This window comes from Hylobates moloch, unplaced genomic scaffold, assembly GCF_009828535.3.
Source record: "Hylobates moloch isolate HMO894 unplaced genomic scaffold, HMol_V3 SCAFFOLD_3, whole genome shotgun sequence".
NCBI classification, from domain to species: Eukaryota; Metazoa; Chordata; class Mammalia; order Primates; family Hylobatidae; genus Hylobates; species Hylobates moloch.
In genome coordinates, this window is record NW_026652278.1 from 46,511,156 (window position 1) to 46,525,907 (window position 14,752).

The window sequence follows — 14,752 nt, forward strand, 5'->3', positions numbered from 1 at the left end:
TGCCTGGTTATTCTTTTTTCTTTTTGTAGATATGAGATCTCGTTTTGTTGCCTAGGCTAGTGCTGGAATTATAGGCATGAGCCACCATGCCCGGCCTGAAACTTTAATTGAATACTTTTAAGCTAATGTAATGGCAAAAGAGTCCTAGTTTTTGTTTGTTTTATTTTATTGCCGTTTCAGTTGATAACTGCTTTCTTTGTGCCTATGTTTGATTATTTACAGATGTAGCACCATTTCTTACAGATAGAATAAAGAATGATTAAAAGGTGGGAGGCTGCGGAGGGATGCCTGGTCTTAAGTAAGTCCTTAGGACTATTGAGAGTAGTGTATTGTTTTGTTCTGTAAGAATTGTTTCTTTATAGAATTAAGCCTGTTAGTTGGCTCAAAGTATCAGCTCTCCAGCTTGACAGCTGGAGAGCACCTATGATTTTTATCCTGGGGTACAGGGATAGCTTTAAGGAGTTAACAATTATCCTGAAATTTAAGTGGGGAGGGATGGAACAGGCTTAGTTTTCATCAGATACTCAATACTGTAGGGCTTATATGATCCTGAAAAGGGTTGAGAGCCTACTTCTTATAGATTATCACAGGAAAAAAAAGAAAATGTTACTGATTAAATTAAATACGATTGAGCTAAAATATACTACCTTTCTGACTACCATTAGATTCCATATTCTTTCACATATAAGTACAAATTACTACGAATGAGGCACTAAATGAATAGCCCTCTTTGTTCTTTAATACAAGACATTATCTCTAGCTTCCTGATTATGCTACCAGGAAATGTGTACCATTTACACATATGTAACTATAAAAGCTGTTACTTATGAGGGTAATGTTTTGGCCCCAGAGATATCATGACATTTTTATAAATCAGCTTGTAAAGATGATAACTCAGTAGTTACCTTTGTTTTCAGTTTGAAGCTGAAACTTCAAACTTATACTTAATTTATGATAATCAATTATTTGTTGGCAACTAAAAATAGTAGATAAATATATAAAAGGAGAAACACCTTTTATAGTTATAGGCCTAAGACTTAATTTTTAATTAGAAAAGATGGAGTAAGCTTTATGTTATATGTATATGTTATACTACTGTAAAAATTACAACAATTAAAAAGCTAGAAAAGAAAGAAAAATGGGAGGAGGTAGGGAAGGTTCATTATGAATTCTTTGTTTCCAAGTTTATAAGTACTTTAATCCTTTTATTTATAGTGCACTGGACTGAATTTACACAATCTCTCTCAGCTTTAGAATTTTGTGATTCCGTTTTGAAGTGGCTAAGCTGAAACTGCTTCTCTGTTCCAGGCACACCATTGAGTTCTTCGGGATGCCCAAAAGTGTCTGGTTGGGAAACATGAAATAGAAGACGAGACCCTGCCTCAGCAAGCGTACCTGAGAATACTTTTAAAGGAATCTTGATAAATGCAAAACAGTAGCTGTTGCAGGTATGTATTAACAGAGAACTTGGATTGAACCTGATGTGGCCCAGTCTGCTCTACTCAGCCAAGTGGAGTCATTCTCTGGGAATGAGCTCTTCTCTTGAATCCCAGTGTTCATAGGACAGAACTCTCAGGCCTGAAATACCTGGTGTCTGTCTTTCTGTAACCTTGACTGTGTGGTGGGATATCACTTGTCACTCTTTGATGAACTCTGGTTCAGACCCTTGAGTGTCCTTCCCAATGCCTCAAGGACATTAGACTCTTGTCACATGAAAGTGATAGCAAATTTCTAGCTAAAGACCTCATTGCCTTCTTTCCTGGAAGTAGAACAGTCAATGTCAAAGCTCAGCAAATGTGTCTCATAAACCAGTTGTTACTGGCTTTACTTTTCCCTGAACATCATCAAGGCCATTTCTGATTGGATGTGGTTGTATCAGATTGACCAGTTCCCTCTTAGTCATTTACTTTGACCTGCTTGTCTCTTTGACCCCCCGTTAAATGTTTACCTCATTTTCTTGTTTTTTTAGCCTTTAATTTTTATCTCCTCAACAATGTATCATCAAGAGCAGGGACACCCATTATTTCATATCCGGTGACCTTTGGTGGATGTCTGGCTTTGGATGCACTGGCTCTCTTTGTAAGGCACAGCCTATGTTATTGTCATATGTCACCTTGATCCTTTAGGATTTTTGTAGTCTTTTTTTTTTTTTCCATCTACCAATGAAGAACAGTACCTTGTGCTGAGTATTTTATGTGTCTTTGTCACACCACCATGAAAGCATTAAGCAAGTACCATTTTGCAGATGAGGAAATAAGGTTCCAAGTAGTTAAACAACTGGCCTGCTATTCCCAGAGAGTAAGTGGCAGGAATGGGATTCGGCACTGAGTCTGTCTTAAATTGTATACCATAGAAATAGTATGCCCTGCTGTATTCCTTTTTTGAAGCAGAGTTTTAAAAATATTCTTATTCAGCTGAGCGTGGTGGCTCACGCCTGTAATACCAGCACTTTGGGAGGCCAAGGCGGGCAGATCACCTGAGGTCAGGAGTTTGAGACCAGCCTAGCCAACATGGTGAAACCCTCTCTCTACTAAAAATACAAACATTAGCCAGGCATGGTGGCGGGTGCCTGTAGTCCCAGCTACTCAGGAGGCTGAGGCAGGAGAGTCGCTTGAACCCGGGAGGTGGAGGTTGCAGTGAGCTGAGATCGTGCCACTGTACTCCAGCCTGGGCAACAAGAGTGAAACTCTGTCTAAAAAAAAAAAATTCTTATTCTTGTGGAATTTTAGACTTCTCTACTTTTTTCAGCTTTTGCTACTTTCCCCCCATTTTGTGGCATTTTATTTTGTTTATAACACTTAATTTGAACCATTAAAATTAAGTATTTTCAACTTTTATTATTTTTATAATATCACTGAGAATATATTATTGGTATGAGACATTATTAAAATATGCCCTCTTTCTCACATAGGCTCTGATGTCTTCACTGATGCTATGTTTTCTGAGTTGATTATGAGTCTAGCATGGGAGACAGGAGTGGACTTTTATATTTCTAATATGGTCCTACTAATACAGAGTTATTGAAGATGACATAGAAGAATGATAAGATTTTGCCAGAAGTATTCTTCCATAGTTCACAAAGTTGTTTTAGAACCTGAATTCTTTAAAATACAGAACATCTATTCAAGTACTTAGTTTTGGCTCAGTGACCACTTTCAATGTAGATAGCCGGGAAGTTGCACTATATAGAAGGATATAGGTTTTAAGTTTAAGTAAGTTTAAGAATATATGGTATCTGATTTTTTTCAATAAGGGGCTAAATAATTTGAAATTTCTATATATTTAGGCTTCTAGAATGTTCTCATTAAATTAGTAGATGTACATACTGAAAAATATTTTAAATCATTGTAAAAATCCTGAGAGATAGTTGTGGTCAACCTCACTGAAAGATGAATACACTGAGGTTTATAAGATTGTGAAACTTACCCAAGCTCATGTGATTACAAAATAGCAGAGCCGGTCGGGCTCGGTGGCTCATGCCTGTAATCCCAGCACTTTGGGAGGCCGAGACGGGCGGATCACGAGGTCAGGAGATTGAGACCATCGTGGCTAACACGGTGAAACCCCGTCTCTACTAAAAATACAAAAAAAATTAGCTGGGCGTGGTGGCGGGTGCCTGTAGTCCCAGCTACTCGGGAGGCTGAGGCAGGAGAATGGCGTGAATCTGGGAGGCGGAGCTTTCAGTGAGCCGAGATCGCGCCACTGCACTCCAGACTGGGCGACAGAGCGAGACTCCACCTCAAAAAAAATAAAAATAAAAATAAAAGAAAATAGCAGAGCCAGAATTGAACTGAGATCTATTTTTCACCAGCAGTGTTTCTAACAATTACATCGCCTTGCTGATTATACACAGTGGTGACATTTAGATCATAAACATGTCTAAGAATTTTCTTATGTTTAGCATTCATACAAGGGCAGTCCTAAACAGCTAAATAAGCCTCATCCTCACAGAAGCGAAAGCTTCTAGATGGGCTTGGTGCTGTTCATCAACGAGGTTTTATCAGGATAGTGGCAATTCTGGTGAATGATGGACTGAGCCCCTCTTGAGAACTGGATGTGTCTGCTTGGGCTGCATGCCATTTCCCACCCAGTGCTTACCATGCTGCTAGCAGCAATTAGGGTCAACTCACCTTAGCAGTTGCATGAGCAGCTGTTTCTTCCAAAGCAAGTTGGGACTGGAATTTGGCCATATAATCACACAGTTAAGGACAGCTCTGGCATTTATATATGAATCTCAGAATTTTAGGTACACCATTTCTTTTCAGTAAATAAAATTTCTTTCTGCTTTTAAGTGTCTTTTCCTGATTCTACATAGAAAATTTGATGACTATTTACAGCCGTAAAAAAGAATGAAATCATGTCCTTTGCAGTAACATGGATGCACCTGGAGACCATTATTCTAAGCTAACTAATACAGGAACAGAAAACCAAAAAACACACGTTCTCACTTATACGTGGGAGCTAAACATTGAATACATAAAGATGGGAACGATAGACAGTGGAGAATGCTTGAGAGAGAGGGTGGGGGAGGCATGGATTGGAAAACTAACTGTTGGGTACTGTGCTTACTACCTTGGTGATGGGATCCTTTGTACACCAAGCCTCAGCAACACACAACCTACCCATGTAACAAACCTGCACATATATCTTCTGAACCTAAGATAAAAGTAGAAAAGAAGAAAAATGTAAAAAACATTTGCTTAAGTATGAACAAAAAGGTAAAAAAGAAAATTTGGTAAATATTGAAAAGTTTAAACAACAAAATAAGGATTACCACTCAGATATAGCCATTGATAATATTTTGGTAAAGATGCTTCCAGTTTTTATTCCTATGAAGATGTATGCCTTTTTAAAAATGCAAACTTAAAATCTTAGTGTTCTATATCCATTTTTACTTAGCATAATTGCAACATTTTTCCTGTGTGCTTAAATGTTCTTTTGCAACATACTTTTAGTGGTTATAAGTATTCCCTTTGGGTAATAGTGTCAGTGAATCCATTCTATTAGTAAACCTAATCCTCATTCAATTTAGTTAAAACCTCTCTAAAAAACAAGAACATAATTGCCACTAGTTTTTGTAATGATATCCTAATGATGCTTTCAGATATAATGAGAAAATCGTTTCGATCACTTCCCCTGCAATGAACCTGACTTGAAGTTTCCCAGTACAAATGCTGTGCATGACTGTAGCATGGGAAAATTCTCTTTTGACTGGGAAACTTTGAAAACCCATTTTTCTTTCTTTGAGGTGGCTCGTCTGTGACAAGTAACTTCAGTGTTTTCATACTTGGATGAAACTTCTCAAATCCTGATTTGCAGGTGATTTGGCTCTCCTAGTTGGCTTTACTACTTAACTGAACCTTTTTTCTTCTCCTAAATATTTCACATGGGCCAAACCCTGGGTCAGCAGCTATACTTACCTGAGGAAACCCCAGGTGTCATGAATGAGGTTGGAGAGACATGCATAATGTGGTATTAATGTGACTTTTCCTGAAACCAAAGAGTTCTGTGCTCCTAGGTATTAAAGTTATCAAACTGAGAAGTTGATTACAACTGAAATGGGTGAACATGTAACAGAAGCACTCTACTCAGAAAAGGCTCCTATGAAGCTAGGACTATGACTTATTATTACTTATTGTTCTCTTAAAGACTATATTAAGTTAAATCACTATCATCCTCACCAAACCATTACTTTTCAGGCATGGTTCCTTATTTCCCTTGGGATTCCATAGTGTCATGTGAGTAGGTAAAGGGTGAGAGAGGACAAAGCCTCCTTATTGTCAATAATTGTCCTTATTGACAATAAAGAGGACCTCCTTATTGTCCCGTCAACCAGCAGCTCTGCCTTTATATGTTTTATGTATTGAACTTCCACAAATTTTTGCTGAAAGGACTACTGCTTAAGGGAGTAAAGGCTGTGAAAATCACTGGGGCATTGTAGATCCTATGAGTGAATGAAAAAGAGATGGAAAATGGATGTCCAGACAGTATTACTTTCAAGTTTCCATTATGCTTGTGATTCTACTGCAGTTACACAGTCCTTCTTGGGTTTAATATTTACCATAGGTCCTCTGGTTGGACTTCCCATAGATAAGCCTGCTTTTACAGTAGTGGTTTCCATAGAGGCACCTCAGAAATGTTAGGGTTAGGAGAGATGAAAGAGTGATAGCCTATAGATTAATTTTCTAATATTTTACTATATGTACTATGTATATTTTACCCTTCTAAGTAGGATTTGATTCCTAAGTAATGCTCTATAACTGAGAAATAACAAATAATAAGGAAATATTATTTGTTACGTGATATCTGCCATGGGTCCATTTAATGATACCCTGAGAGAGACTCTGTAGTACCTTAGTCCTTTCACTCAATGTTATTTCATTTGATTCTGAATGAGTGTAATATTATTTGTAAGGGCAAATAGTTGCAATTAGTAGAATATGTTAGTGATTTCAAAAAAAGAAACTAGTCTCCAGAAGATATTTTTAATGCTATGGCTTAAATGTGCAGTGTGCAGATCTGCAGTTCAGCTGACTCTGTAATTCTTCAGCACTAAATAGGGGTATATCTAGTGAGATGCATTGCCATTTGATAGAAATATGTAACACATATGTGAGCCACTCACCTGAATGAATCACATGCTGTTACGAACTTTAATTTTTTTTCTTCAGAATCCCATGTTATATTAATTCTGCAGAGGGGGGTCTGCTGCTCATGTTACTGATATAATGCAAGTAGTCCTCTCTGACCAAGGCCTCAGTCTGCATTGCCACATTAGAACATAATTTCCTTGAACCAGCAATATATTTTGTGGGACTTAAACTGATGAATAATTTTTAGCATGTATTATGGTATTTAGGAAATATTAAATGGAATAAACATTGATTTAAATTGGTAGAATGCCAAGTTTTAATGATCAGAGTAGGGATAATGATTGCCTGGTACAGTTATGTGTTTTGAGGTTTTTGAAAGTTAGTAGTGTGTTTTAAATCTCTGCCATGAGAGGAACCAGCAACATAACACAGTAAACATGCCAACTGGATTCATAGCATCACTTGTCAGCCACATGCTAACATAAGACTACATTATGATTAGAAATTTTTAAATTAATATTTGGAGGGCTTAGAAAGCTATATTTATTATGATTGTTAAGTAGCTGTGTTTGGAAGTTTTAATTTTTTAAAATGTGTAAGCTTGACAGATCTCCACATTTAGCCATTAAAAATCATTTTTTAAATAATTATAATGTTTACTTCATATTGGAAATAGTTTCTAAGGAGGAAAATAGTTTGCATCTCATGTTATAAATATTTTCAGACTTTAAAATTACTTAATCCAAAGCATCCACTATTTGTTATTTTTTGTTCAAATTTTAAAACGTAAATATAAATTCTCCTAGAGTTTTCTTTTTCTTTTAACAGTGGTTTGTAGTTTAATGTAATGAGTACATTTCTGAATATTATATCAACGATATTTTTAATAAATTGAATAAATTTAAGTTGATAAGGAAAGTTTACTAATTTTAAAAGGTTTATTAGGAAATTATTTAAATGAAGAAAGCTTTCTTGATGTGGATAAATCTTTTTCTCTTTTTTATACTGGGTTTTTTAATTGGGTCACTTGATAGTTTTTTTATATCACATTTAAAAATGTGTTGGATATTTTTATATTAACTTCCTATATTTATTTCTTCCTGAACTATTTTGGGAAAGAAACCATGATTGAAACACAAATTAGGTGACTAATAGCTTATTTATGGAACCTTTTTCTTCTAAAATGTTTGCTGGGAAAATATTAATTATTAATATACTCACTTATAGACTCCCATACAGTCATAAAAGCAGTTGTCAAGAAAAATATTTGAAGGCATGATTATTGTCCCAGCATTCTCACATTCTATTCCCTTTCTCTCTGTTAAAGTGAATAAATCAAAGAAAAATAAAACTGACTTTGTTATCTGTTTCAGTTATTGGGCCCAGTTAGAGGTGGCTAACCAGGGGTGAAGGGCACATAAATAACATCCACTTGTAATCCTTAATCTGCTTTCACACTCACTCCTCTCTTCAACTTTGTTTCCTGTAAAGTATAAATTTCTTAGTCTCATCATATAGAATAACCCAGAATGATATGATTTCACTACCATGGATTTATAGAAATTATTTCTCCTTTCACGTTTTGGTTGCTGAATCAACTGTCTTGTGTCATCTGTGACACTATTATTCTCATTGTTAAAAAAAATTCTATTAATGGTTTCTTATAGTCTCTTCTCTAAAGATAATATTAACTAAGTGCCTTTTATATTCTAAGGTATTTATTTACATGATCTTGAATGAAGCCCTGGAATCTTGCAGGGACCTTCATTATCTTCATTCTGTGGATTTTTAGTGACACTTTCATTTTCTAGGCCCTCCTTTAGACATTTTAGGCAGTGAGCAAAATTGACAAGTAGAAAAAAAAAGAACAACCAACACGTGTATTATGGAGCTAATAGTCTAGTGGGAGAAAATGACAAACTAGATGAATAAGGAAAATACATGTATGCTAAGTGGTGATCAGGGTTATCACTGATAACCTGTTGGATCAGAGGCTATGGCAAAAAATAAAGCAGAGAAGTGGATGGGGAGTGTAAGTCTAATTGGGGCGTGTGTGTGTGTGTACACACACACACACACACACACACACGCACACACTATTTGTAGAGAAGCCAGGAAGGCCTCATTGAGAAGGCAACATCTAAGTAAGGACATGAAGAAAGTGGAGGGGTGAGCCTGCTCTATCAGGGCAAGACCATCCTAGGAAAGAGTAGTTCAGGGTTAAGTACAGAGCCCTTGATACTTTTTTTATTTTGCAGGAAACTGGAGCTCAGCCTTGTCTAAGACTACATAGTTCATAAGCACTGGACCTCTTGTTCAAACTCAGATCTGTCATAATCAAAGCCCTGCACTCCCTCCACTACCCCAGGTTACTCTAAAAGGAAATCATTGTTCATCTTAGGAAGCTTTCCAGCTCCTAGCAGAATGTGTTATACATTGTGAACACTGAGGATTTAACCATATCTGTTCTAAAGCAAAAATAATAGATAGGTGGGTAGGTAGATGGATTAGTTTTCTGTGCTCAACTAACGCAACCTCAAAATTATTACCTGGTTTCCCAGAGCTCTTAAGTTTAAGAAATAAATTTTAGGAGCTACACTTTCTGCTTTTTATTTTCTCTCTCTTTTAAAAATGTATCACTTGCTTTAAAAATTCCTCTGTTCTCATTTTATATGTGAGATTTAAAGACCTAAAAAAATTTCAAAAGGTATGTAGTGGTATGTCATGTTGCCTTAATTTGCATTTCCCTGATGATATATTTTGTGGAGCCCCTTTCATATGCTTATTTTTATCCATAAGTCTTCTTTGGTGATTTCTCCGTTAAGGTCTTCAGCCCATTTTTAAATCAAGGTAATTGTTTTCTTATTGTTAAGTTTTAAGAGTTCTTTATCAGTAGGTCTTTTGCAAATATTTTCTCTTAGTGTGTATATGTCTTTTCATTCTTTGTTTTTTTTTTTTTTTTTTTGGTGGAGTTTCACTCTTATTGCTCAGGCTGGAGTGCAATGGCACCATGTTGGCTCACCACAACCTCCGCCTCCTGGGTTCAAGTGATTCTCCTGCCTCAGCCTCCTGAGTAGCTGAGATTACAGGCATGTGCCACCACGCCCAGCTAATTTTATATTTTTAGTAGAAATGGGGTTTCTCTATGTTGGTCAGGCTGGTCTCGAACTCCCAACCTCAGGTGATTCACCCACCTCAGCCTCCCAAAGTGCTGGGATTACAGGAGTGAGCCACCGTGCCTGGCCTGTCTTTCATTCTTATTTCCCTTTTTCACAATCATTCTCTAGTGTGCAATAGAGTTTTCCAGAGGCTGTATATGGTATCACAATAGATTGACTGCAGACATTAATAAGGGAATTGGTGATTTTCTCTTAAGCCAGATATTAAAGAAAAATGTTAAAAAATATACTCTTCTTATATTGTTTTAGAAGATAAATTTTTCATTAATTTTTTTTGAGACAGGGTCTTGCTCTGTTGCCCAGGCTCAAGTGCAGTGGAGCCATCACGGCTCACTACAGCCTGCATCCACCTCTTGGGCCCAAGTGATCCTCCTGCCTCAGCTTCCCAAATAGCTGAGTATACAGTGGTGGGGACAAAAGTAGGCTCAGGAGAAAATGAAAGAGAAAGAATTTGTTTCACAGTTTGGATTCCTGAGACTGTGAATTGATCCATCCCATCTTTTCATTTTGAGGGAGTCACTACAGTTCCTGACTAGCCTTCAGATTACTTTGCACTGGAACCTATCCCAGCTTTTGCATCACCATGCCCAGCTATTTTTTTTTTTTTTTTGGTAGAGATGAGGTCTCCCTATGGTGCCCAGGATGGTCTTGAACTCACGGGCTCAAGCTATCCTCTCTGCTTGGCTCCTAAAATGTTGGCATTACAGGCGTGAGCCACTGCTCTGGCATTTTTTTTTTTTATGTTGACATGTGAATGGTTTTATTGTTGCTTTTAGATGAATTAACAAATATTTTTAAATGTTCTCAGTTTTCCAATACTGTAGTTATCTGTAGACATAACCTTTTTAAATAAGAACTTTTTGAGTTCCTTAATAATTTTTTAAAGTGTAAAGGAGTCTTAGGACTAAAACATTTGGAACCACTGATCTAGAGAATGAATGATGATAGGGAAGAGGTCCGAGAATCCAATGAACCCTTGGGGACTTACAGAAATAAGGAAGAGTCCTCAAAAGGGAATGAGAAAGAAAGGGGACAAAGTACTGTGTGGTGTTCTGGAGGCTGAGTGCAGAAAGTGTTTCAAGAAGCATCAGGAGGTCATCTGTGCTGCATGCTGCTGACAGGTCTTGTTAAATCACAGCTAAGAACTGACGACTGGCTAAAGACAATGCCTGAGAACTGACCACTACCTACAGCAGTGTTGGAAGCCATTGTGGATTTTGAAATGGATAGTTTCAAGTATACAGTGGTGGGGACAAAAGTAGGCTCAGGAGAAAATGAAGTGAAAGAATTTGTTTCACAGTTTGGATTCCTGAGACTGTGAATTGATCGATCCCATCTCTTCATTTTGAGGGAGTCACTACAGTTCCTGACTAGCCTTCAGATTACTTTGCACTGGAACCTGTCCCAGTTGAACCAGCTGTGGAATTTGGGGGTGAAGGTGTGAGGAAGTGGTATAGGACAAGTTGCATAGTCTCCTTTGCTGCACGTGGGATTATTTTCTTTAAAATGACTATGGACAAGAGATCTGTTGTACTTCATGATGACTCTAGTAAATAACCATGTATTATATACTTGTAAATTGCTAAAAGAGTAGATTTGAAGTATTCTTACCACAAAACATGGTGTATGAGGTAATGCATATGTTAATTAGTTCCATTTAGCTATTCCACAATGTATATGTATTTCAAAACATGTTATACATGATAAACATGTACAATTTTTATTTGTCAATTAAGAATAATTTAAAAAGAAGCAGAAAAAATGTGGGTTATATTTTTGAGCTAAGAAATATGTTTACATTGAGATAGTTAATAAAATAATTTTTTTCTTAAAATTATTGTTTCCTTCAGAAGGAGTAACTGACTTTATTTTGTTTGCTTCTTACATAATATTTATCAATATTAAGTGTTATAATTTTAAAGAGGAAAGAAATGATACATTTTCCCCCAGTGAGGTTTTTACCAATTTATATTCAAGAACACTTTTTATACTTTAAGGTAATTATTTATGTGTATCTCTTCCACCAGACTTAGAAGTCCTTAACAGCAGGGTGTAAAATTTAATTTTCATTTCTCTAGTGACTATCATTTTACCTGGATTACAGTAGGAATTTAGTAAGTATTTTAGAATGAATAAGACATTAGAAAATTTGGATTTGTGTTTTATGGTTTATTTTCTTTTTGAGTCCCTTTCCCTTGAATTGTTAATGTGGTAAGTAAAATTGAATAAAATCTAAATGACAGATTGCTTTTAATTCTCCTTGGTTGGAACAAATGTTCAAAGGCTATTTAGATAGGAAGCAGACAATAGTTTGTTTTCCTTTGCTTTGATCGGGTGTATATTTCAAAAATGACATGTAAATTAAACACACACACCTTCTATTTTTGAGGCTTTAGAAGTTGTTCCCCAAGATAAGAAAGAAACACTTTTGACCTTTGTCTCCTCCAGAACTCATATCTCCTCCAGAACTCATTCAAATAAATTATTTTGTGATTTATTTTAAAATATAGGTATAATTTATACAATGTACAATGTACAAATTTGAAGTGAATAGTGAACCAACATCTCTATCATCCCAAAAAGTTCTCTTGTGTCCACTTTCAGTCAGGTGTGCTATCCCAGAGGCAAACATGTGTGTGAGTGTGATTCTATCAATAGATTTTGCCTCTTTCAGAACTTCAGATATGTAGTTATACTGAGTGTGCTTATGCTCCTGGTGTCTTTTGCTCCACTTGCTGGTGTTTTATAGATTCATACTCTTATTGCATGTATCATGCTATTGAGTAGTATTCTATTTTATGAAGTTATTCACCTACTGATAGACATTTGGATGGTCTATAGTTTTTGGCTGTAATGAATATAACTACTGTGAACATTATTGTACATCTTTTTGTGTATTGGGGGAAACCAGCCCCTGATATTCGATATGGGTCCATTTCTATTTTCCCTAAGTGTTGGCTTGTCTGAAAAATAAAGGGAAAAAATACAAAAGGGAGAAATTTTAAAGCTGGGTGTCTGGGGGAGACATCACATGTTGGCAGGTTCTGTGATGCCCCCCAAGCTGCAAAACCAGCAAGTTTTTATTAGTGATTTTCAAAAGGGGAGGGAGTGTACGAATAGGATGTAGGTCACAGAGATGACATGCTTCACAAGGTAATAAAATATCACAAGACAAATGGAAGCAGGGTGAGATCACAGGACCGGGGTGAAATTAAAATTGCTAATGAAGTTTTGGGCACACATTGTCATTGATAACATCTTACCAGGAGACAGGGTTTGAGAGCAGACAACTGGTCTGACCAAAATTTATTAGGTGGAATTTCCTCATGCTAATAAGCCTGGGAGCTCTAGGGGAGACGGGGGCTTGTCTCATCCCTTATCTACGACGGTAAAAGACAGACGTTCCCAAAGCGGCCATTTCAGAGGCCTCCCCTTAGGAACGCATTCTCTTTCTCAGGGGTGTTCCTTGCTGAGAAAAAGAATTCAGTGATATTTCTCCTATTTGCTTTTGAAAGAAGAGAAATATGGCTCTGTTCCACCCGGCCCACAGGCAGCCAGACTTTAAGGTTATCTCCCTTGCTCCCTGAACATCGCCGTTATCCTGTTCTTTTTTCAAGGTGCCCAGATTTCATATTGTTTAAACAATTTGTGCAGTTAATGCAATCATCACAGGGGCCTGAGGCGACATTCATCCTCAGTTTATGAAGATGACGGGATTAAGAGATTAAAGTAAAGACAGGCATAGGAAATCACTAGAGTATTGATGGGGGAAATGATAAGTGTCCATGAAATCTTCACAACTTATGTTCAGAGACTGCAGTAAAGACAGGCGTAAGAAATTATAAAAGTATTAGTTTGGGGAACTAATAAATGTCCATGAAATCTTCACAATTTATGTTCTTCTGCCATGGCTTCAGCCAATCCCTCCATTTGGGGTCCCTGACTTCCCGCAACATTTGTGGACGCAAGTTCGCAAGTTTTCATGTCTTTTGAGTGTGTTCTTAGAAGTATATTATTGGGTAAGTGTATATTTAATCTTATTAAAAAATTACTTAAAAATTGTGAAACATTTTTCTAAAGGGCTTTGTAATTCAGTATGCCCATCAGCAACTTATGAGATGCTCTAATGTACTCCAAGTCTTTGCCAACTCTTGCTTTTTTTCAGTCTTTTTAAAATTAGCATTCCAGTGCGGGTAAAGTGGTATCTTGTGGATTCCTGTTGTTTCCTTGGTGACTAATGATGTTGAAAATTTTTTCATGTACTTATTGACCATTCATGTATCTTCTTTTATGAAGTATCTTGTCAAATCTTTTACTATTTTAACAATTGGGTTGTGTGACTTTTCAAAAATTAAATTATGGTAGTTCTTTATATATTCTGGATACATGTCTTTGGTCAGATACATGTATGGTGAATTATTTCCAGTTGGTGGTTGCCTTTTCATTTTCTTAACTGTGTCTTTCAAAAAGCAGTTTTGATATTGATGAAGTCCAACTAGCTAGTTTTTCTTTTATTGGTAGTATTTTGTCTACCTCATCATTGCAAAGCCATTGTTCTACGTTTTCCTATAAATACTTTATAGTTTTAGCTTTTATGATTAGTTGTATGACCTCTCTCAAAGTATTTTTTTTTAATAAATGGGGTCTTCCTGTGTTGCCCAGGATGGATATGAACTCCTGGGCTCAAGTGATCCTCTTACCTCGGCCTCTTGAGTTGTGATTACAGGTGCACGCAACCACTCCCAGCTCTAAGTAATTTTTGTTAATAGTGTGAGGTAGGAGTCAGGATTCATTTTTCTTTCCCTATGAGTATTTATTTGTTTCTGCTCAATTTGTTGAAAAAATTATCCTTACACCCACTGAATTACTTTGACATCTTGGTCAGAAGATCTGTTCATCACATATGTGTGTGTCTATTTGTGACCTCTGTTTTGATCCACTGTTCTATTCATCTGTCCTTATGCCAGCACTGTATTTTGT

At 36.5% G+C, this 14,752-nt stretch overlaps 1 protein-coding gene across 8 annotated transcripts in view; it reads left to right on the top strand.

Moving 5' to 3' along the window:
- The window catches only part of SGMS1 (sphingomyelin synthase 1), a 310,484-nt gene that overhangs the window by 160,330 nt on the left and 135,402 nt on the right, over positions 1-14,752 (top strand). For all 8 annotated transcript variants that reach the window (XM_058436246.1, XM_058436244.1, XM_032137507.2 and 5 more), the window contains exon 5: positions 1,309-1,448. The gene's annotated coding sequence lies outside the window, so the exon portion shown is untranslated. The remainder of the gene's footprint in view (positions 1-1,308; positions 1,449-14,752) is intronic.